General features: G+C 40.4%; 1 protein-coding gene across 7 annotated transcripts in view; it reads left to right on the top strand.

Moving 5' to 3' along the window:
- Positions 1-18512: 18512 nt before the first annotated feature.
- hycc1 (hyccin PI4KA lipid kinase complex subunit 1) overlaps positions 18513-24422 on the top strand; it is a 92074-nt gene continuing 86164 nt past the window's right edge. For 6 of the 7 annotated variants that reach the window (XM_078538892.1, XM_078538887.1, XM_078538893.1 and 3 more), the window contains exon 1: positions 18513-18655. The gene's annotated coding sequence lies outside the window, so the exon portion shown is untranslated. Of the gene's footprint in view, positions 18656-18853; positions 18975-24422 lie in introns of those variants that run through there. The other variant, XM_078538891.1, reaches the window with a different exon arrangement.

Genomic DNA, 24422 nt, shown 5'->3' with positions numbered 1-24422 from the left:
ACTTGAGCTACCTGTCTCGGTAGTGAAAGTCCAGCCCATAATATCTACTTCAGGGCTGCATTGGCAGACACTCAGGAGTAAATTTCCTGCCCAGTATCTCAATAAGGAAATAATATGTAGTGTGAGAAACCTCAATGCAACAATAATGAAAGATTTTAAAATGGGCACCAATTTTCTTTTCTAAAAAAGCTATTGATTTATAATTGTGGACAAGTATGGAAGTATCTAGAGGCAGCCTTGTCGGACACTTCCGAGGTTAGATACAGAAACAGGAAACACTCATCATCTGGATAGAGATCACATGTGAAGGTGGTCCAGTTCTAATGAAATTCTCAAAATCCTAAACATCAACTTGAACGGTGTGCCTTGACAGTTGCTGCTTGACCTGAACATTTGCAGCACTTTATGATTCTCTTACAGATTTCCTGGAGCTGCAGCGTTTTATCTTTTATTCTGATGCAGAATCAAACTGAGTTAAGGTTATGCACTTCTCTGAGCCAAACTAGTTTTACAAGTGACATCTCTACATCACATAATAGAACAATGCTGTTGAAAATACAGCATAATGGCTGAATATTTGGAGTCCAAAAATCCATAGGCATAACATCCCACTGCAAGTGTCACTAAAGTATGTGGGATAAGGAGAGGTCACACTATCAAAATAATGCCAACAGGCACTCACAATATTTCAGTACAGATTAATTCCACCAGATGAGAACTACATCAGAAGACGAGAGAATTTCCATGACAATGGATGGAATGACATCCCCAAGACAAGCCACTTGAGGAACATGAGATAGTCATCTCTACCATAATGAATTCAAAGGTCAGGGAGATGAAGATTCATTACTACAGTTATGAGGATATCAGTAATAAATTTAAGTCATTGCACTTTATATGTATTTATTAGAATTATTCTAAGCTCCTGACCTGTCCAGTGTGCAAGCAAGTTGATTTTAAGGGGCTGTTAAAATGGAGCGGAGAATTTGCCTGCCACATTCCTGCCCTATCAAATTGACTGCAATTTCAAATTACAGCTGGCAAGTATGCCTGATTATGCTCTTTTTAAAATATTCTGATTGAGTTCCAGTGAAACCTTGGGGGCCTGGTTGTGGCAGAAGAGCAATAGTGTCTTCCCCACCGGGCCAAGAAGAAACCCAAGTTAGTGTGATTTCTTTTTTTTTTGCAGGTCTCCTTGTTGAGCTTCTCTGGGGCCCCGAAGGAAACCTTGGGTCTCCTTTGTTCTGATCTTTGCTCAATCCCCCCAACTCTCACTCTCCTGAATATGATTTATCTTCTGAACAGCCCTCTGATGGATTTACCTTGTGCCAGAGTCTGTTGTCCTGGATCACCAGCAGCAACCTCTGAGCTGCCTAATTTTACCGGTCGGGCAGCTTCTTCACACCGATTTTCAGGTTGTTTTGGTTAGGAAGTTGGCAAGCGGTATATCAATGAGGGAGGCATTTAAAATTGGCTGACCTTTCCTTCAACCACACCCAAATGGGCTGGCTACTCATTCTCACCCAGGTCTAAAAATTGATCCCAAGGAATATAAACTAAATTTAACTTTGCTGACTTTGGAGAATGAATTTTCAGAGGGTGTTTCACTGCAACATTAGTGGATGAGCTGCAGAAACTAATCCATTTATGTGAATCTTGGATATTGAGCATAGTATCAGCTTCTAATAAGTAATGCCCAGCCAAAAGCTGTTTAAAGTTTTTTAAAATATAATTGACTTCCCTCTTTAAAAGCCACTATTGCTATTGGGGAATTCCATATTCTAACAACTCTGCATTTGTTAGCCCCTCATGGACTTACCTTTTTTTTTGCCTTAATTATGTTCAGCACAATCAAAATTCTCAGAGATTTTTGCATCCTGACCACTTTGTATGGTGTAACTTATATTGTAGCAACAACCAGGTGTAATGTAGGAATGTATAGGCAAAATGAAAAACTGCAAATTCAAATACAGCAATGAAAACTAATTTAGGAACAAAAATGCAACAACTTTTTATACCACTTTGAACAATTATACTTTTCAATCAAATTCCACAATATGAATTTTCCCTCAAGAACTCTAGTGAAGCAACAAAGGCACAAGATTACCCATGTGCCCATATCATAAGGTGAGTTCAGCACTGGGGTGGAACAACCCAACACAAATGAAATCCAGTGATGTAGTTGCATATTTTTCAAATTTCTGATTAGACTTTGCTATGCCCAAAGGACCAAAAGTGTTTACTATCAATTCTGGTTTAATTCAGGTGGAGTAACTGCTTCACAGGTCTAAAGAAGCTAGCGACAGCATTCTGGGGATAGGTCTGACAGTTGCAGGCCTAGAAGCAGCTATCTGGTAGGGGAGGAGGAGGTCGAATAAAATTGGCTGGGAACTGACTGATAGCAGCATGAGTCTTGAAGGAGGAAAGTGTTGATGAGGCAATGAGGAGGTGGGCGAGTGCTGTTGTTATGCAGAGCTAGCAGGTTCACTCCTGCTCCACTGGCTCTACTTTCAGGTAAGTATAAAATTTTGGACTTAACTTTCTGGCAGAAGTCCCTTGTGGTCCCTTTGAATCATAAGAATCACAAGATATAGAGCAGGCATGGACCATTCAGCACATAGAGCCCCATTCAGTAAGATCATGGTTGATCTGATTGTGGACCTAACTCCACTTTCCTGTATTTTCCCCATAACCTTTGACTCCCTTGTAGATCAAAATGCTGCCTAGCTCAGCTTTGAATATCTTCAATGACCCAGTCTCCACTGCACTCTATGGAAGATAACTCCAAAGAGTAATGACCCTCTGAGGGAAGATATTCCTCCTCATCTTTGCCTTAAATGGGGGACCCCTAATCTTTAAACTGCCCCCAAGTTCTAGATTATCCCACAGGGGAAAACATCTTCTCAGCATCTACAATTCACTCAGAATCTTATATATTTCATTAACACCACCTCTCATTCCTCTAAACTCCAATGTATGTATGTCTTCACAAGACAACACCTTCATCCCAGGACTCAGCCTAGTGAACATTCTCTGAACTGCTTCCAATGCAACTATATCCCTCCTGAAGTAAGGAGACCAAATCTGTACACAGTAGTCCAGGTGTGGTCTCACCAATGTGCTGCACAGTTGTAGCAAGACTTCCCTATTTTTATGCTGTAACATTCCATTTTTTTGTGGAATTGGAATGACTGGTAGTGCTTCTCCTGACTTCATAAAATAGCCCACAGTTGTTTCGGCCAACTTTTCACCTGAACAACCTCCCTGCCCCCAACATTTCCCACAAGGGGCCAAGGAACCAGGTGGGGTTTGAAATTTGATGAAAGGGTGTAAAACGAACAATTCTGGGCAGCCCATTTTACACCCTGCCTGAGAAAATTGTGTGTAATGTAAAATAGGCTGAAAGGCTGGGATTTTGTCAACATGCCATTCCTTATGTCGTAACTGGAACCGTGCGCCACTTACACTCTCTTTTTTCTGTTTCCCACCTGATTACAATTAAAATTCCAAGTGCTGATAGTGTGCATGGAAAACATGTGTGATTCAGTGGTGGGGGAAGCTTTTCAATGGTGAAGCCCGGCATCAGCTGCGCAGCAAATATGGGTGGGCTATACAAGAGCCTCCTTGACAAACATTCCTGCCCAACTACATTGCCAATAACATAAGATTTGAGACCACAAAGGGTGTTTTTCAAATTTAAATTCCACTTGTAAGTATTTTGCATTAAATTGGTTTCACTTCATTAATATTTATCATTGTTATTTGTTGAGATTAGCTTAGTCAGAGAGCTAAGTGTACTGGCATGCCTCATGGTTAGCACACATTGACAAGTAACATACGAACATACGAAATGGGAGCAGAAGTAAATGTGTTGAAGGCGGCTCAGAGGAGGTTTATTAGATTGATACCTGTAATGAACAGGTTGTCCTATGAGGAAAGGTTAGACAGATTGGGCTTCCTCTGGAGTGGTGACTTGATTGAAGTATGTAAGATCCTGAATGGTATTGACAAGGCGGAGGTGGAAATGATGTTTCCTCTTGTAGGCGAGCCCAATACTAGGGGACACTTTTAAAATTAGGAGGTGCCTTTTTAGGACGGAGTTGAGGAGAAATATTTCCTCTCAGAAGGTTGTGCGACTTTGAAACTCTCTGCCTCCAAAGGCAGTGGAGGCCAGGTCATTGAATATTTTTAAGGCAGAGGTAGATAGATTCTTGTTAAGGAAGGGGATCAAAGGTTATCGAGGGCAGATGGGAATATGGAATTCAAAACACAACAGATCAGCCATGATCTTATTGAATGGCGGAGCAGGCTCGAGGGGTGAATCTATCTCATCTCCCTGCCTGGCATCCAGCAGCTGTGAGGTCCATGTTATGCATCCAATGCCTTTTGCTGCCGGCTCATTGGCTTTGAGAAGAGAATGTGCCAATTGACCCCTCCCCCTCAGTTGGGGCCAGGATCATACCCAAATAACAGTTGGATGTTTCAAAAGTTTTTTTATAAAGCATTTTCAGATGTATTAATATAGTTTTGTAAATGTCCCTGACTAGTTAAAAATTAAATAAGCCACTATTGAAGTTTATAAACCAACTGTCATTCTATTTTGGTTTATAGGGCGATAGGCAAAGGTGGGTGAGGGAGCAGGACAAGCAGAGTTGATCTTGCAAACAGTCAGCACAGACATGACAGGCCGAATTGCCTCCTTCTGTGTTGTAACCATTCACTGTAACTGGTGAACCTATTAGCAGCAAATTCGAGAGAGAAACAGTCTGTGATTAGAGAAGCAGTGAGCAGTGTGAAGGGGAGTGGCTTCTCCTTTGTTTCCACATTGTGCGCTCTCTCCAACTTTAGCCATGCTCTATCTCTCGCCCTTCCACACAGGCGCCAGCCCCATAATGGAGCATAGGGGTCAAGACGGTGGGGCTGGCTGGGCAAACCACGAGGATCTGCACAGTTGCACCAATAGCGCCCGCCTGGAGAAGCTGGAATCTCCGATAGGGCCGAGTGAGGAAGTGCGTCTCTTCACAGCACCCAGGAGGTACCTCCTCGGTGATAAGAAGTCCAAACTCCTGGGGCCCTGGTGGGGAGTGAGTGAGTCTGTTTATGTGAGTGAGTCTGTGTGGGTGAGTGGAGGAGAGCGAAAACTCTGAGACTGGGAGTGAACCAGACATACACACACCCTTCCCCTCCTCCTTTTCCCTCCCCAAAAGCCTATCCACAAACGAGGCCAAGAGGTAAGGAAAACCCAGGCTAAAAGGCAACCCGTTTCTGACACCCACTTTCGTATGAATTCCGCCAAGGCCAGCATGGAGTACTGCCAGAGGCAAAAGAAAAGTCAGTGTTAGTTAAACCCAACTCCTTAGCTCGGCCCCAGTACCCACCCCTTCCCTGGTGACCAAGGCTTGGAGCCTAATCCATCTCTCTAGCTCTGCTACTTAAGTGAAAAAGCAAAAAATGTTTTATTGGTTAGCTCTGCTGCTTGGCACTTTTTAATGGTCATTTTTATCAATTACTCTTTTTTTTAAAATTATCAATTTATTGCTTTGACATTGATTTTTATTTTTGAAATTCATGTTTAATGTTGTACCAAACCTGATTTTGCTGACATTTACTCATTGGCCCCTTGACTGAAAAAAAAACATTGAAATGCATGCCCTCATGCAAAAAGGTTGGACAAGCCTGCCCTAACCGCACTCAATATTGGATAGTACTCTAGTGGAGCTAGGAGTTGTCACGCTGAATAAGGTTGCAGAGTGAGGGAAGAACAAGGCTATGAAAGGAATTAAGTAAGAGCGTAAGAATTTTAAATTTAAATGATGCAAATTTGATTTTATTTATATTATCTTAAAGCAGTAGTAACGAATTAAGTTGCGACAAAATGTTTTTTCATTATGGGCACTGCAAAAAAGTAATAAATGCTAACAAACTTCAATCAAATTGCTGCAGATTTTTAAAGTAATATTACAGATATAGTAATTATAAAACAACAAATACAAGGAGACAAAAGGAGCCTAGCTCATATTTGTTGATTTTGTATTTAACGAGTAAACCAGAAACAGGCAATGTGGGTGTACGATATGTCATTCAAATCCCAGTGTTCATGGTTTCAAGCCAAATCCTGACTTACAGTCAAATTCATCAGCCCCATGGATTTGCCAGATTTCAGTCAGGCCAGTTAGTGCATTCTTTATGGAGAAGAATATCTCACCCTGGGGAATAAACAATCAATAACAATAGCTGAAAGAAAAGACCCTCACTAATTTGGGAATATGCTTCACAGATGTGAAGTCTGTTTTTCGATTGTTAGTATGAAGATAGCTTGGATGACTCGGTGATATATTTCCTTGATTGATACTGAAACAAATGGTGACTAAAAATATCTGGATTAAGAAAAACAGGCACTGTGAATAAACCATTGCACGTGGTAATACCCACATTAACCATCAGCTAGGACATTGAAAAATCTTGGGAATTAAATTAAAATGGATTAATTTGCCTTCCTAAATAAAAGAGTATATAAGGAAGCATGTAGCAAGGAGGAGTTAAGGAGAAGCAGGGGATGGGACAGGGAAGAAGAAAGGCAGTCACAGAAAAATTCATTGGAAACAGCTGTAATTTACATGCACAGGTAGAAAAAGTAATTAAAAAGGCTAATGAAAAGTTAACCTTCATCTCAGGGGGCTGGAATACAAAGAGGAGGAAGCTTCTTCCTTGAATGATGTGGAAATTTGGGTAGTACAAAACTTGTATTATCCAGGCCAAAAGAGGAGAAAAACCCAAATGGGGTGAAATGCAACCCGTTTTGGACCCCCACTTTGGTATGAATTCCGCCAAGGCCAGCACGCAGTGATGCTTTATGTGCACAGAACTTACTCTATCAACTTGTCTCCCGTTCAACAACGATGAAAGCAGTGTTGAATCTGGTTCTGGGAAATGAAGTAGAGCAAGTGGACTGCCTTACATAAGGTAGGAGTTCACATAGTTAACAGTGACCACAATTCAGTTTAAAGTAATGACGGAAAGAGACAAGAAAATATCAAAGGTGTTATGGACAGAGAAAGGAGACAAAACTGAACTCCTTTATTTTCCTCGCCATCTGTCCGTAAGCAGAGGTGTTTTTAATTTTTGAAATAGGCTGTGGCGTGTCTCCCCAAACCTTCTGTTTGTGCGGTCAGTTTTTAAAGTGACTCGCAGAAAACTCACTTTAGGGTTAAATCAGAAGTAAAGTTTATTCATACATTCAAACCCGGGGAATGGTCACAACCTCACACACACACACACACACACACACACACACACACAATGAGAAGATAGGAAAGAAGAGTTTTTACAACCACGAATAACTTAAAGAAAAAGCACCACACATGTGAACATCTGTTCATGTGATTGTCAGAGTCTAGAAAGTCAGAGATCAGTGAGAGTTTCTCCACGGAGGAGCTGCAGTTCAGCTACCTGAAGCAGGATTTCGCAAAATTCCTTTAAAATTGATGGTGACGCAGCGAGATGAGGCTGGTATTAAGTTAGGTTAGCTGGATCCAAAATTGCCTCATTGACAGAAACAAAGAGTAATGCCTTTGCGAATGGAAAACAGTTTCCAATGGCATTCCACAGGGCTCAGTATTGAGTCCCTTGCTATTTGTTGTATATATTAATGATCTGGAATTAAATGTAGGAGCCATGATTGGGAAATTTGCAGATCACACAAAAAATGGCTGTGTAGTTGATACTGAAAAGTATAGCTGTTGTCTCCAGAATTATATCTATGGTTTGGTTGAGTGAGCGGAAAAGTGGCAGATGGAATTCAATCCAGAGAAGTGTGAGGTATTGCGTTTGGGGAGGGCAAACAAAGCTAAGGAATACACAATAAATGGGAGGATATTGGGAGAGGTAGAGGAAGTGAGAGACCTTGGAGTGCTCCGCAGGTCCCTGAAGCTGGCAGGACAGGTGGATAAGGTGGTAAAGAAAGCATGTGGAATGCTTTTCTTTATTGGATGAGGTATAGAATACAAAAACAGGGATGTAATGATGGAACTGTATAAAACACTGGTTAGGCCACAGCTGGAATTTTTGTGTACAGTTCTGGTTGTCACGTTATAGCAAGGATATAATTGCCCTGGAGAGAATGCAGAGGAGATTTACAAGAATGTTGCCATGGCTTGAAAATTTCAACTATGAGGTAAGATTGGATAGGCTGGGATTATTTTCCTTGGCACTAAGGAGGCTGAGGGGTGACCTGATTGAGGTGTACAAGATTACAAGGGGCCTAGATAGAGTAGACAGTGATGTCCTGTTTCCCCTAAAGGAGAGATCAATTACCAGGGGGCACAAATTTAAAGTGATTGGTAGAAGGATTAGAGGGAACATGAGGAAAAGGTTTTTCAACCAGAGGGTGTTGGGTGTTTGGAATTTGCTGCCTGGTTTGTTGGTGGAGGCAGAAACCTTCGATTCATTTAAAAGGTACCTGGACCTGCACCTAAAATGCTGCAACCTGCAAGGCTATAGATTGGTGCTAGAAGCTGGGATTAGAATGGATAGCAAGTTTTAAAAATTTTTTTGGCTGGCACAGACATGATGGGCTGAATGGCCTCTTTCTGTGCTGTAACTTTTCTATTGTTTTATGTTTCTATGATATGTGGATATTTGGTCTGCTTAGCAGGTGATGGCGGGAATCTTCCAGAAAACAGGGTTTGAGGATGCTTCGACCTGACACAGGCTGTTGGTCAGCCTGGAGTCCTGCTTTGATGTTTGCAGGCTGGACTTTAAACCGCAAACTGAATTGCGAGTCTGGAAATGTAATACTAAAACTTTCCAAAGGCAAAAGATTAGGTCATGTATTGTTGCCCATTAATGACTCAGTTACAAGCTAACAAGCAGCTTCTTTGTCTCTGGTCAAAATCCATTGTTCAACTTAGGAAGCTTTTGGCACCTTTGCAGGTATTTCGATGGTTTCCCCTTTGTTATAGTCCAGGCTGGAGAGACGGATCATCTGCTGGCCTTTGGTTTTGTTGATTGTAATGTGCCCTCACAATGAGAGGTGTGAGGTTCCACAAGTATGAGGGTTGAGCTTTTGTTCTGTAACTGCTGTTGGAAATTGCCAGAAACTGTAGCCAACTTGTGAATCATGTGACCTGTAGCAGCCATCTTTTAGATTTAGCAAAGTCATTTTTTAAAATAATCAAAAGGTAAGGTTTTATTTAATAGTTTATGATCTCTTTCACGTCTTAGGGACATGACAAAGGTAAAAATGCTCTATTGGGAAAGTGCTAATTTCAGTGATTTAAGAAGGGATCTAATAAAGATAGTTTGGAAAAGGCACTTGTATGCTAAAGCAGAAACAGAGCAAAGGAGGGCTGTCAGGAAAAAGTTAGTTCTGGTGCAAATTAGGCACATTTCTTTGAAAGGAAAAGGTAGAGCATCTAAAGTTCATGCGCCCTGGATGACAAAGGAAATAAAAGTTAGTATAAAAAAGAAAAAAGGGGGCTTATGATCAATGTCAGGAGCAAATTTCAGTTAAATAATGAGGAAAATTATGGAAAGTACAGAAGAAAAATTAAAAAGTTAATATACGAGGTGAAGAGAGGTTATGAGAAAAGACTAGCAGGAAACAAAAAAGTGAACCTTAAAACATTTTATAAGCATACAGGGCTAGATTTTCTTGTCCCATCAAAAGGCTAAAGTTCATTAGGCAGGTTTTAAAAATGATGGGTGGGGCCTGAATCCAGGATTCCTTCCCCCATTCACAGTGCTAGCAAATTTCACCAGAGTGGTACAAGGGGATAGGGTGGGAGCCCACCTGCTGATCACCTGATGTTGCTAGCAACATTATGGAAGTGGACATTGAGACCTCTGCAATTTTGATGGAGTTGGGCCGCTTTTGAAAGGCAACATGAATCACACCAGCACAGAAGTGATAGGAAGCGTGGGGAAACCTTGGTTTGGAGGTAGGAACCACATGAAGGGTAAGTAAAAAAGGTGTTACCTATTTTACATATCATGAAGAAATGCTGTTGCCTAAATTATATATGTTTTTAATACATGAGTGATGATAGGGCTTTGTTTTGAAAAGATAAGTGACCATTAAATAATATGGTTGCCAGGTTTTTACTTAATGCAAATGGTAAGCTGTCAAGGGAATGAACAACATTGTAAAAGTGGACAAGTCTTCAGATGCATTAGAGTATGTTATCCACTGGATAAAATAGCATTCTGCATTGTACCATAGTGAAACCCAGATCTGATGGTGTGAAATGTCCCCACTGTTCTGATTTTATCCTTGAAGTTCAGCTCAAGCATCTATTAGGCTCTTTCAAAGCTTTGACAGATGGCCAAGCCTCTGGCTGTCTTCAAAGGCCATAATGAATTCTGCTCTGGAGGGTTCAGTGGAATCTCATTGTGAATGCTTGGCTGACTTCCAAACTCAGTAATGGATTCTGTTCAGCACGTGTTATTGACAGAGCTATGAAGGAGAAGGTGAGCTTGTTCACTTTAACAACTTTATCAGCTTTTGAGAGAATAATGTTTTGAAGATGATATTTAAGTAATACTTGTTTATTTTGACATATTTATGAGATTTTAAGAAGATAATGCTGTTAAAGTGCCTATTCAAGTAATATGTATTTATTTTGATAGATTTAAAAGCTTTTCAAAGAGTTTGACATGTTATATAGAGCTTGTGAGTTCTGTTTGTGGTGAATACTGGATGAGTGGGTTTGGAGTATGGGGAAATGGGGGCTTGGGTATTTGGGAGTATGGGGGGTTGAGGGAGTATGGGGGTGAGGGGATTATGGGGGTGAGGCGGGTATGGGGTGCTGAGGGAGTATGGGAAGTTAAGGGTGAGGAGAGGGGTAGGGTTTGAGGAGGGTGATGTGGGTATGTGGGGGGGAGGGGGGTGGGGGTGACACAGGTGAGATGGTAGAGGGTAGGGGGGTGAGAGTTAGGTTGCCTCGCAGTCATCTCCAGAAATGGACCAATGTCTCAGCAAACGGACATCTGTTCTTTTAATCTTTAAAAACCTTTTAAGCTGGCTGCCTTGGCATTAGCCCACCTGCATCTCCGTGACATACCTGCTGCTGGAGGTGGCAGGCCAGACTCCAACTCATCCCAATTGCCAAACTTTGAAGATAGTGTCGTCATGCATCCACCAGGCAGGAGGAGGGATTGTGATGTCAGCAAACCCCGATTCCTGTCTGCAAGTTGAAAATCTGGTCCATAAAGCACAAGTGGTTAGCTAGAGATAAAGTTGGGCTTTTTAAGGACCTAAAATGAATTCTTCGTGTAGAAGCAGTGGACAAAGCTAGAGTATTGAATGAGTACTTTGGTTCTGCCTTCACAAAAGGAACTGGATAATGTGAATCTTACACTATGAACAGAAGAGTAATAGATAGAAATACTAAAAAGATTAACGTTACTGAAAGTTGGCAAATCACCTGATGCAGATGGAATGTATCTCTGCTTGCTGAAAGAAGCAAAGGTAGAAATAACAGAGGTAATGGTAACAACCTTCCAATCCACACTGGATACAAGAATAGTGCCAGAGGACTGGAGGGTTCTAATGTTATGCCACTATTCAAGAATGGAGAGAGGGATAAACCAGGAAACTCTGAGCCAGTCAACCTAACATTGGTGGTGGGCAAGTTACTGGAAACCATTATCAGGAACAACGTCAACTTCCATGACCTCGGTTAATCAATGAACGACAGCATGGACTTGTTAAAGGCAAATCATGTTGAACTAATTTGATTGAATTCTTTGATGAGGTAACAAAGAAAGTTGATTAAAGTAGTGCAGTAGATGCTGTATATAGGAACTTTCAAAAGGCATTCAACAAAGTGCCACAGAGGAGGCTCATTAAGAAAATGGAAGCCTGTGAAATAAATGGGAATGTAGCAGGAGGGATAAACATTTGGTTTAGTACTGGAAGCAAAGAGTATTAGTGAATGGAGGGTGAAATTTTCTGCTTCTGCTGGCGTATTTGAAGATGGGGGTGGGGTGGGCGGGGTCATGTAAAATAAAGCAGGTTGCCAACATGCTGCCTTCCCACCCACCCCCGACCAGCCCCCCATATTATGAATGGTGGGTAAGGCATCAGGCAACCTGGCTGCCCTTAGGCTTATTAAACCCGTAAGTGGACAATGAACTGCCACTTAAGGACCCCATTCCATCTCTGCCACAATTTTTCAGTCTGCGGGGGAAGGTGGAAGGAAAGTGACCAGTCTGTCGACTTTCACAACAGGCTAAAGGTGGGCAGAAATGGGGGTGTGGAGGATCCCGCTGCCCAACAGGGGCATCACCCTCCCCACTCCGCCTGGCAAGATTCAAAGCCACTACCAAAACATCTGGAGGAAAAAGGCAGATGAGAATTTTTTTCCACTCAGAGGGTTGTCAGGATCTGCAAATGTAAATTTGTTAAAGTGTAAATCCATTTCTGAAAAACAGCAGATCATCAACAGTGAAACCTACAAAAATAGCCCTTTTAAATCTCATGAACTTCAAAGCTCTTTCTTTTCATTTTAGTTTAAGTAAATACCTCAAGGATGTTTTTGTAACCTTTTTGAAACAGCCATGACTCACAAAGATAGCTTTGGATGGTGGGCACATGTTTCAGACCTCAAACACCAAATGCTCATTCTAGGTTAGTTTTTCAACAAACCTGAAAAGGACAGTTTTGTATATATGCTTTTCTTGAATAATGTAATTATTGCCTCAGTGTATTATAATGATTCGTCTCTGAAGGCCAGATATTGCCAAAAGATTTGCAGAAACCATTGGCTCTGCCTCAAAGGATGTTGGAAACCGATTCCATGAATAATTTTAAAAGGAAGCTCAGCCGCTACCTGAGAATGAAGAGCTAGAGGGTTACAGTCAAAAAGTGGGACTAAGCATGACTACCCTTTCAAAGAGCCAGTGCAGGCACAATGGACTCGATGGCCTCCTTCTGTGCTGTGCAGTTTCTGTGATCTTTATGCTTCTGTTACACAGAAGCTTTGTCAGACCTTATCAGGAAAGATATTTTGGCTTTTAATGGGCTACAGAGCAGATTTCACCAGAATTATACAGGGACTTAGAGTCAATTTTTGCGACCAGATTAGTTAAATTTGGGTTGTATTCCCTCGAGTTTATAAGGTTAAGGGATGATCTGATTGACATATTTTAAATTATAAGAAATAATTTGATAAAGTAGATACAGAAAAGCTAATCACCAGACCGGGATGGGGGGGCGTCCTGAACAAGGGGACTCAATGTTAAAATTTGAGGTGGTCATCAGGAGTTGAATCAGGAAACACTTTTTCATACAAGGCTAGCAGAAATGTAAAATTCTTTCCCCAAAAGGCTGTGAATGTTGTGTTAATTGAAATTTTCAAGACTGAGAGTAATAAGTTTTCATTATGCAAAGGTATCGAGGGATATTGGTCAAGTGAAATTCCATCCCTAAACCTCTCTGCCTTTCTATCTCACTTTCTCCTTTTGTTCCTTTAAACCTACCTCTTTGACCCAACATTTGGTCACCTGCCCTAATATTGCCTTGCATGGCTTGGTGTCAAATTTTGCTTTATAACGCTTCTGTGGAGCATATTTGGATGTCTTATTACTTTAAAGATCCTGGATATTTTACTGTAAAGGTCGTATCCAAATATAAACTGTTGCTGCTGTTGAGGGGTGCAAATGGAGTTGATAATAGATCAGCCATGATCTAATTGAATGATAAAATTCTCTCAAGGGTCTGAATGGCTTACTTCATGTAAATTTGTTAAAGTGTAAATCCATTTCTGAAAAACAGCAGACTATCAACAGTGAAACCTACAAACCTACCCTTTTAAATCTCATGAACTTCAAAGCTCTTTCTTTTCATTTTAGTTTAAGTAAATACCTCAAGGATGTTTTTGTAACCTTTTTGAAACAGCCATGACTCACAAAGATAGCTTTGGATGGTGAGCACATGTTTCAGACCTCAAACACCAAATGCTCATTCTAGGTTAGTTTTTCAACAAACCTGTAAAGGACAGTTTTGTATATATGTGCTTTTCTTGAATAATGTAATTATTGCCTCAGTCTATTATAATGATTCATCTCTGAAGGCCAGATATTGCCAAAAGATTTGCAGAAACCATTGGCAATTGCAACATTGTAATGGTGCTGCAATGAACAATTACAAAATAGCATCCTGCTGCTTAGTATCACCAAAGCTGATTTTTTTGATCAAACATGAAACAAGTCAAATTAATATAATCATTATCATAGTTAAAACGTAGTGGTAGAGATGGAGATAAATAAATCATTGTTCATAAATGACTTGAAAATGTTTCACACAAAGCACTAATTGGTGCTCTTCAAATTTTTAAAAAAGCATTTTAATTTCCTGACATGTTAGGTGAAATGGCATAAAATGCAATTAAGTTCACAGAATTCAGATTTTCAATCTTCACGATAGATGTGAACATATGAAAATTAATGTTAGGTCTTTGGATTACTTCCTTATCATTTATTGCATATTTTTGTTTTATATGTGCACTGGCAAATGTCCCATGCATTGCTCACAGTAAGTCGGAGGATATGCTGCTTTATAACAATATGGATATAACCAAGAAGGTACCACTTGGAAAGTATCACAGGTAAGTTGATGAACATTTTTTTTACTTGTTGATAGGATTAAGAGAGGCCTCAAAACTTTGCTCCACAATGGCAACTATGATTATTTTAACTCTTCATCTCCACATTTCTCATGGATACTACCTTGGAATTGAAAATCAGGGAAGGTTTATAATGGACTTTTTATACTGCAGCTTCCGTGTACTTTAGGCCCATTTTACACCACTCTGCTGACTATACATTAGTTTTGCATCTACCAGCAAATTAGCTGTCTTGCGAATAAATATGTCAGCAAGTTAACATGCCAGGAAACTAAAATGTTTTTTTGAAAAGGGGAAGAGCACCAATTAATGCTTCGTAAATTGGACTAACTAGGGTTTTCTCAGCAGTTTTCTGTGAAATATGTTTAAACCATTTGTGAGCAATTAATTATTTATATCCATATCTACTGCTGATTTTTAACTACTGTAATGATTACGTTAACTTAACTTGTTCATGTTTGATGATATACAGCACAATGCTATTTCGTAATGGTTAATTGCAGCATTGCTACAATATTGCAATGGCCAGTGGATACTGCAAATGTTTTTGCAACATATAACCTACAAATGATTATGATAGACTGAGACAATAATTACATGATTAAAAGAAAAACAAATATTATACAAAGCAGGTCTTTTCAGAGATTTGTTGAAAAAACTGACCAGAATGAGCATTTATGTTTGAGCTTTGAAACATATGTCCACCATCCAAAGCTATCTTTGTGAATCATGGTTGTTACAAGAAGGTCTGAGTCATGGTTGTTACGAAAATGTCACAAAAGCATCGTTGAGGTACTTACTTCAACTGAATTGAAAAGAAATAGCTTTGAAGCTCATGGGATTTAAAAAGGCAGGTTTTTGTAGGTTTCACTGTAGATAGTCTATGTTGTTTTGCAGAAATAGATGTACACTTTAACAAATTTACACCAGCCACATTAGACAGAATAGGGATTGGAGTAGGCCATTCAACTGCTTGAGCATGCTCTATTAAATTCTATTCTACCGAATAACTGAAAATGACTTAAAATACAGAACCTTTTGCTAGTTATATTGAGGCACAGTAGTCAGTTTCTCAGTAAATAAAAAATAAAATCAAAAGATTTATCTTTGAGTGTTCTTGCACCCCAAAAAACTGGCTTAATTCTTGCAGCTTTCTTAAAGGCCCACAAACAGCTGATTTTCTGGGAGATACAAAATAATACAGTACCAGTGAAAGAAAAAATAAAGTTCCAATGAAAAACGATTTGCACCCACTGAGCTCATTTGCATACCTGGCAGAGTGGTGTAAAATAGGAATACCAAAAGTACACAGAAACTGCTGTGTAAGAAGTACATTGTAAACCTCCCTTTATTTTTGTTCCAAGGCAAAGTCCATCACAAGTGGGTGCAAGGGATTCTTGCAACCATTTCCTGCTATGCAGATATCATAGAGCAAAGATTAGGGATGATGTCATCCATTGGAAATCTTAATAGTTACCTGTTGATTGGGACCACACCTTTGACACAGCAGTTTGCCACCCATAGGCTTCCTTAAATATAGTTCAAGTATTGATTCATCCTTTGTATTCAATGTCAGTTATGCTGGTTTCCATGGTGATCAATCCTTCCAATTTTGGTTGGTCTGCGGTTGGGGGGTTGGATTGAGTGGGGAAGTGGTGGTGACAGGTGTTAGCAATCAGTACCAAGTATACAAATGTTAACACCGTTTTAAAGGGCCACCAGCAAATAAGGCCCAATTTGGCACTTCAAATTGAAACCAGAAAGCAAAGCTTCTTAATTTGTCATTTTTGGCTGGGTCAATTTTGCACTTCAAATGCTCCAGCACCCATCAATCATGGAATGCTTCAAGCATACCAGTGAACACCACATGCTCATTCTTCAGGGACATTCAAGATCGACATAGTCATAGAGAAGAGGCAGCCTATCAGGATGGATAGTTACTTTCAATGTGCTTTTGGCAATATCTATCCCACAGAGACAAATTATTATAATAGATTGAGGCAGTAGTTACATTATTAAAGAAAAGCACAAATTGTTATACAACATAATACAAAACTGTTCTTTTCACAAATTTACCCAACAGTGATAATTGGACTAAAACAAATTTAGTTTGGTCATCAGTTATACATCTGTCCTTTGTCATGCTCATGCAATAAAGACCCAAAAATTTAAGGAAAATAAACACTACTTTTAAAACAAAATGGAGTTGAGAGGTCAGGTGACCGTTTACCTTTCCTGTCAATATACATGGAATGTATTTTGAATGTACAAGAAAAGAGGTGGAGACCCAATGGATCCTCCTTCATATCCTCCTCACTACCCAGGTTGCATAGCTCCAAATTGCAAAAAATCAGGAAATTCATAGTTGTTGATTTCAATTGCTGTGGGTGGAAGTGAGCTCTTTGCAAGCATCGTTATACCAATGTGCAGAATTCTCTTCTGAACAGGACACTTAGGAGTTCCAGAGAGGTAGAAGTAAGACAATGCAAATATTGCACTGACTAACACGAACCCACAGTACTACTGCCACTGTGAGTCCATTAACTAGTGCCTGAAAGTGATGTGATTAATGTCTCCCTAGGGTAATTGTCTTACTCAGATGTTCAATGTTCACTTTTTTTTTTTACAGACAACATCCTAGCTAAAGAGATGGTCTATCCAAACTAAAAACAAAGATGTAGAGGAAACTTTCCCTTTCAACCTGTTGATTCTGGAATGGCTCCTCCACAGCTGTCCTGATATTGAGATTGGAGTACACACTACTTCATTGTCCAGAGGCATTAAAATATCTACAAGGCTTCAACTGACCTCAAAGCCTCATTCAACTTAAAATAAAATTTTGAGCATACTTGAAGAGGTTATTATAGTACAGGCTTTTTTCTCTAATGTGTGAGAATTTTGGAATTGGAGGGTTTTCCTTTTTGTTAAAGCAATTCTAAATATCCTGCACTTCCTTTGCTACCAATTATGTATAGACTGGTATCATCCATCTGAAATATTACCAAACTCAGGCTCCAAGCACTGGCCCAGAGTATGCTGGTTTGACAAAGAAGGGTTTCTCTGACTGCCTGATACTGTTCTGAACTCTAATCGATACCTACATGACTTTGGAATACAATCAAAAGGTGTCCATTGGTTCAATTAGTTTTTTTTTGCCATTGGAGGCTACCACATGATATTGATGAGAACCAAACCATCATTCTATACACCTATTTTTAGTTTGACTGGGCTGCTTCCTTTATATGGGTGGTGCCTTCCTTCTGAGGGGATAGCACTAGGAGTTATATTTGTAATAATGGCATTTGATTCATGCACACTCTTGGTTCTGACAAAAAAATAGAACCAATCTCATGCCCTTGAAAGCAGTGAGTTTCTGTGAAAATCATGATATGCATTGCAAATTTATTGAAATAAGATTGGTTTCAGCATCTTCTTCAGATGCTGTTAGACCTGCTGAGTTTTTCCAGCATTTTCTGTTTTTGTTTCACATTTCCAACATCCGCAGTATTTTGCTTTTATTCCAGGAAGAGGTTCCTTGTTCTGATGTAGGAAAATTAGAGTTGATAGAGTTTTTCGTAATTGCAATGAATTTACGAAATTTATTTTCAAAAGGCTATAAATTTCGATTTACAAAAAAAGGTTCTCTGAGCCCTACATTCGGTTGGCCCTGGGTGCCTTACCCGTTGTGCTCATCTCTGCAGACTCCAATACCACCGTCACCATCGCCACTCAGCAACCGCACGAGCCAACCTAATATCAAAGCCCAGTCCCCGCCTTCCCATGATTGGCGGGCCAGAAGCACCGCCTTTATGACGCAGACGGCCTGCCATTGGTCGTCCGTTTGGAGCCGCGTTGTGATTGGATGGTTCCGGCCGCCAATCCTGAGACAGTGGCGACTCGGACAGTAAGTGAGTGAGGGGACCGAGCCACAGGAGGGAAATCGGCCTAAAACGGGCGGCTCGGAGCGGGTCAGGTGTCGGTGGAGATTGAGTTGAGTCAGTTTTTGAAGCTGGCTCGCTGGTTGGCTGCAGGTGGGTCGGCTTCTTGTGTTGGACTAGCCGGGATGTGGGGCGGACGAGGGGTCCGATGGAGCAGCTTGCACGGGGCTCTTGTCCGGGCCAGCGAGGTTTAGAGTGAAGTTTGAGTTTGTTTTAGTCCCGCCCCCTCGGTTTGTGTATTTGTGAGAGGGAACCCGAGGGGATTCAGTTGCCTTTTCCTTTGAGTCCGCAGGAGGGCAGTTGCTTAAGTCTCGGTGGTTTAATGCCGGCTCCCTGATGACTGCTAATTGGCAAGTAAACGGTTCAATTATAATTAACTTGTGCTGAGAATCGGAAAGTGGCGACTTCCTGGGTAGGTGAAATATATAGATCTCTCTCACACACATTGAGACACACCCACAGTCTGAGGGACCAGGCAATTGTCATTGAAACAAAAGGCAGCGAACCAGACTCATCGCGCGCACTTTTCATGCACAAAAGTTGTTGGTGTTCATAGGGAGTGAAATGTAGGGGAAAAAAGCTGATTTTTATTGTTCGTATGACCACTACTTGTATGACTGTAATTCTCCTCTGCGTAAACATCGCAATGAATACACCCTCCACTCCGAGAGAGGATGCATGGAGTCATAGGCGTGTATAGATGGGTTCTCTTGAAATGCGAGCATTGCCTATAAAATTCATATAAAGGAAATGAAGGAGTTTTCGTCCGCAAGCTCCCTCCCAATTTGCAGCTGATATGGGCAATCTGATATGGCTGCCAGCACTGTGAGAAATCCTTACATTTATGGTACAAAGTGAATTATAATGTTGTCGATGGCAGTACAAAACTGCAATGATTTAAAAGTTGCGATGGCGCCTGCAAGCCAAAATACAAAAAAAAATGCTGGAGATACTCGGCAGGACAGGTAGCAGCTGCGGAGAGAAACAGTGTTAACGCTTCAAGTCGATGACCTTTCATCAGAACAGTTCTGGTGGAAGGTCATCGACCTGAAGCGTTAACGCTGTTTCTCTCCTTAGATGCTGCCTGACCTGCTGAGTTTTTCCAGCATTATCTTGCGTTTTGTTTTCAGATTTCCAGCATCTGTAGTATTTTGCTTTTGGGGGAGGGGAGGGGAGGGGAGGGTGGGGGATGGTGCAGCGAAGCATTGTTGACTAGTATCGATGGGCAAAATACTGAAAAAAATGCAAAAAATGGTAGTGGTAAGTTACACAGGAGTTTTGGTGTCTTGACCCAACCAAGATTACCCAAGAAGGGTTATCAATATATTTAACTCCTATTTGTGGGGCTGTGCTGTTTGCCAATTGCTTTGCTTTCTTTGCCTAACTAACAATGATTGTCCATCAAAAGTAATTAGTTGGCTATGAAGTACTTTGTAACATCTGAGGCTGTGAAAGTGCTATCTATATACATTGTTTTTTTTGTTCTGCACCAGTTTGCTCTTATGGCAGTTCTGGGAATGATTGTCTTGCTGCGATTATCTGACGCAGATCACGAAAATAGTTTAAACATGAGAGAACTTGGAGTGTGTATTTGGCTACAGGATATCTGGGTTGTTTCACATTTGGATCTTTTTGTTCTGCGAGCGACTGCTTGGTCTAAATTCTAAGAGACATCTGCCTTGATTACACTTCCTTGTGGCACCATCTGGTTATACCTCTTGTAGGCTGTAATCAGAATTCAATAATTCAAATTTAAATGAATGAGTTGGAATGAGCTGACCTGTTTAATAGTCATGATTGCAATATGTAGTATACTTCTGCAAGCATGTTCATCGAATAGATGAGATCCTTATATAAGGTCCTGCAGGATCGTTGTTCCCTACCAGTTTATACTGATTTCTGTTGGAATTGGCAACATCATAAAACCTTCCACGGATGTGAGAAATTTGAATTACACCAACACTGATTTGAGCAAGTAATTTGGTTGTTTTATAATGGAATGATTTAATTGAAAAAAAGTCTGATCTTTACCATTACAAATGACATTTAATGCCTTTTGCATTCATATGCATGGATGGTTCTTAAAAAATCTATAGGCAATATTCATATAAGGAAATGGAAGAGTTTGCACCTCCCTGCCCCCAAAATGTATGGCTGATCAATCTTTTTTGGATTCTGGTACTGTTGGAATTCAGGAACAACTTTATAGCACCTTTAACATAATGAAATGTCCCAAGATGCTTCACAGGAGCATAATAACCATATGAAACCGACTCATAACTGGATATTAGGCCAGATGACCAAAAGCCTGGTCAAAGTTCAGTTTTAAGGAGTGTCTCAAAGGAAGAAAGCGAGGTAGAGGGGTGTAGGGAAGGTATACCAGAGCTTCAGGCCTAGGCAACTGAAAGCACAGCCATCAATAATGATGCATTTAACATTGGGGATGCACAAGATGCCAGAATTAGAGGAGTGCAGATACCGGAGAATTGTGGGGCTGGAGTAGATTACAGAAATAGGGAGGGGAAAGGCCGTGGAGGGACTTGAAAACTAAGAATTTTAAAATCGAGGCATTGCTTGACAAGGGGCCAATGTCAGTCAACACAGGGATGATAGGGAAACACGACTTGCTTAAATTAAGACACAGACAGTAGCATTTTGGATGATCTCAAACTTATGGAAGGTAAAATGTGGGAAACCAGCCAGGAGTGTTTTGGAATAGTAGAATGCAGAAATGACAAATGAGGGTTTCAGCTGCTGATGAACTGAGAGATGGCGTGAAGCCCTGCGATTGTTATGGAGGTGGAAATAGGGGATCTTAGCGACGACATGTCAGAGTTTAGAAACTCATCTCAGGTTCATTTATGCTACAGGCTGAATTACAAATGAATTGTAGCTGGACAAAGAATTATCAAAGTAATGTGCGGATTATTGGTTCTTGATGGTTATGTTGTGGTGCCTGAACATTGTCTTTGTAGCTGCTCAGGTGAACATCAAGATATCTTTCAGACAGTTTGTACAGTTTAAATTACTGTTAGTTCAGATATATCTAAAGTGTAAAGATCAGGTAGCATTTGAATGTTTCTACTTGTGGTTAATTTTCACTTTTCTGCAGCACCTTTGCAAAAATTATGCAATTTGCATTATATTGCCAAATTCGGAAATTCTTACTGCGGCATTGTGCTAATGAAATGCAAGTTTGGGATCATCATTCAACTTATGGGCAAATTTCATGGTATTTTAACAGCCAGAAAAGAAATGTAGTTCAACAATATAGCTTAAATCATGCCACCTACACCTACATAAGAGTAATGCATCATTATACTATGCTTTTAATTTTGCATTTCCCACGAGTACTCATGGCACGATTATAGATATGTACTTAACAAAATACACGATATTAGCAGACTTTCTGCTGATTTTATAGTGCTGTGTTAAATCTACTTTGTGCAGCTGTGATAATTATGTAAATTCTGCAAGCCCGGAAAAACACAACCTATTTATGACATAATTTGGTGTTGTGCTTCTGATTAGTAATTCTCTAAGCAGCCAACAACACTGAATCTAGCCTTGGCAACAGTCGTAAAGTTCAGTTGTATAATTGGTAACAAAGCCAACAATAGATTTCTTTGTAGACAAGATTGCTCATTACTGGATAGAACATTTTCCTAACGCTTTAAAAAATGTTCTGAAATTTAACCTTTGGTCCTAGAGTTTTTGCTGCTGAAACTTCAATGGGTTAAGGAGCAGTCATAGGGTCATACACTGTTTTGTCTTGTATGGGGAATTTATGCCAAGTTATGCATTAACGATTTAGAGAGCACAATGGAATAGTAAATGCAATTTATTAAATGTGAAATACTGTTTGGCTTTTAGTTGTAATGGAAATAATATTCTTGAAATGTATCAGTGCTAATTTAGATGACAGCTGAAGTGTCTTGGCTTTATGGGTCTAATGAACCTAAATTAATTTAATGTAAGATGATCAGATTTGTCGATGCCAAACTTTTTGAAATGATGGGCTTCAGCACAACTAGTTGAATATGAAGACAGTCCAACAACAAAGCAACTTGTATTTATGTAGCATCTTTAGTATAATGAAACGTCTAAAGAGGTAAGTTTTAAGGAGTATCTTAAAGGCAGGAAGTGAGGATGAGGTCATTAGGAGCTCTGCGAGTTAAGACTCGGGCAGCAGTAAGTCTCATTTCTCTAACACCCCTGGCCTTGCCCCTCCCTATCTCTGTTATCTTCCCTAGCCCCACAACCCTCTGAGATATATGCACTCCTCTAATTCTGGCTCCTTGTGCATTCCTAATTACAGTTGTTCCACCATTGTTGGCTGTGCTTTCAGCTGCCTAGACCCTAAACTCTGAAATTCCCTCCCTATACCCACCTCCCTGTCCCGCTCTCTTTTTCTCTCTCTCTCCTCAAAGACACTCCTGAAAGCCTATCTCTGAACTGCATAAGCAGATTTTGGGTCAGCTGACCAAAAGCTGCATCAGTGTCATACTTTGTTTTAAATCGGACAATGAATGGCAGATAAGTTTCAGTAGTACAACGTACGGCATATGAAGAAAAATAGCTGACATACACACACTAGTCTTAAGTTAGCTAAGGGGGAAGAATTGAAATAGATTTGGGGAGTATTAAAAGATCTGACACCTAATATGTCAAATCACTACAGAGCAGCAACCACAGGTCAAAATAGAATCCTGAAGTTTATAGTCAAAACCATAGAGTATAATTCAAAGGATATCGCACCAAAAGTGCGCGGTTGTAGTCAAATCACACTATCCAATTGTTGTTATTGGGACATTTGTTTAAGCCCTGGAGGCACTACAGCTGATCAGCTACAAAGCTGATTTCCAAAATTGTTTTGGGAAATAAACCTACCTGTTATTGATGTATGGGGGTGAGGTTGTGGTTTGGGACATAAAGGGGAGCGCAGTGATATTTAAAATAGTAATTGGGATTTTTATGCTTTGGGTCATTGGGTTTGCTGTGTCCCGTGAACACGAGCTGTGCCCTTGATATCTACAGTCAGTGCTTGAAACAACGTAGGCAGAGAGAGGCCGATTTACTTAACAAACACTGGTGGTTTATTGGAACTAAGAACAGAACACTAACACAATGTGTGCTTCTTCAGTCACCTCCAGCTCTAGACTTGCAGCATGGGCTACTTGGGTAACTATATCAATTGGTCGATACAGTCACGTGGTCAATTAATTACATTCTCTTAAAGGTACAATGGTCGAAAGGGCATTAAAAAGTGGGTGACTTGCTTTGATCTTTTTTCAGAGTCAGTGATTTACCCAGCAGGGTTGCAATATTGTGAAAAATAACTCTAATTTTTATCCATATAAGAAAATGGCGTGAGGCTGCTTCTTGGCATTCTCCACAGAGACATAGCTAAGATGGTGAATGTCAGCAGGATGGAATATCAAACCTGATTTACCAGCAGTCTGATAATGTGCATTGGCTTGCAGCTTAAACAAAAGTAAGGTAGAGGAGCTTGACTTCAGTGGTTGACTTCCTGATTTTAGTTAATTGATTTTCTTGAGTTTGAGACTGGAGGGGAACAATTATTTGATTTTCTTGGGCTCAATTATCAATCATCACCGACCCCACCCCCAACATGAATATGCCAAAGAGACCACAGGTGGGAACCTCGATGCTGGGCATCCTCAATGTTGGGGGAGCCCAGTGCATGAGTGCAAAAGAGAAGACTGAAGCACTTTCTAAAATCTTCAGTCAGAAATGCCAAGTGGATGATCCATCTCTGCTTCCTCAAGAGTCCCCAGCATCACTGATGCCAGTCTTCAGCCAATTCGATTCACGTCACGTGATATCAAAAAATGGCTGA

Source organism: Cetorhinus maximus, chromosome 3 (genome assembly GCF_964194155.1).
Source record: "Cetorhinus maximus chromosome 3, sCetMax3.hap1.1, whole genome shotgun sequence".
Taxonomy (NCBI): Eukaryota; Metazoa; Chordata; class Chondrichthyes; order Lamniformes; family Cetorhinidae; genus Cetorhinus; species Cetorhinus maximus.
This window is presented reverse-complemented; position numbering and strand designations above follow the sequence as displayed.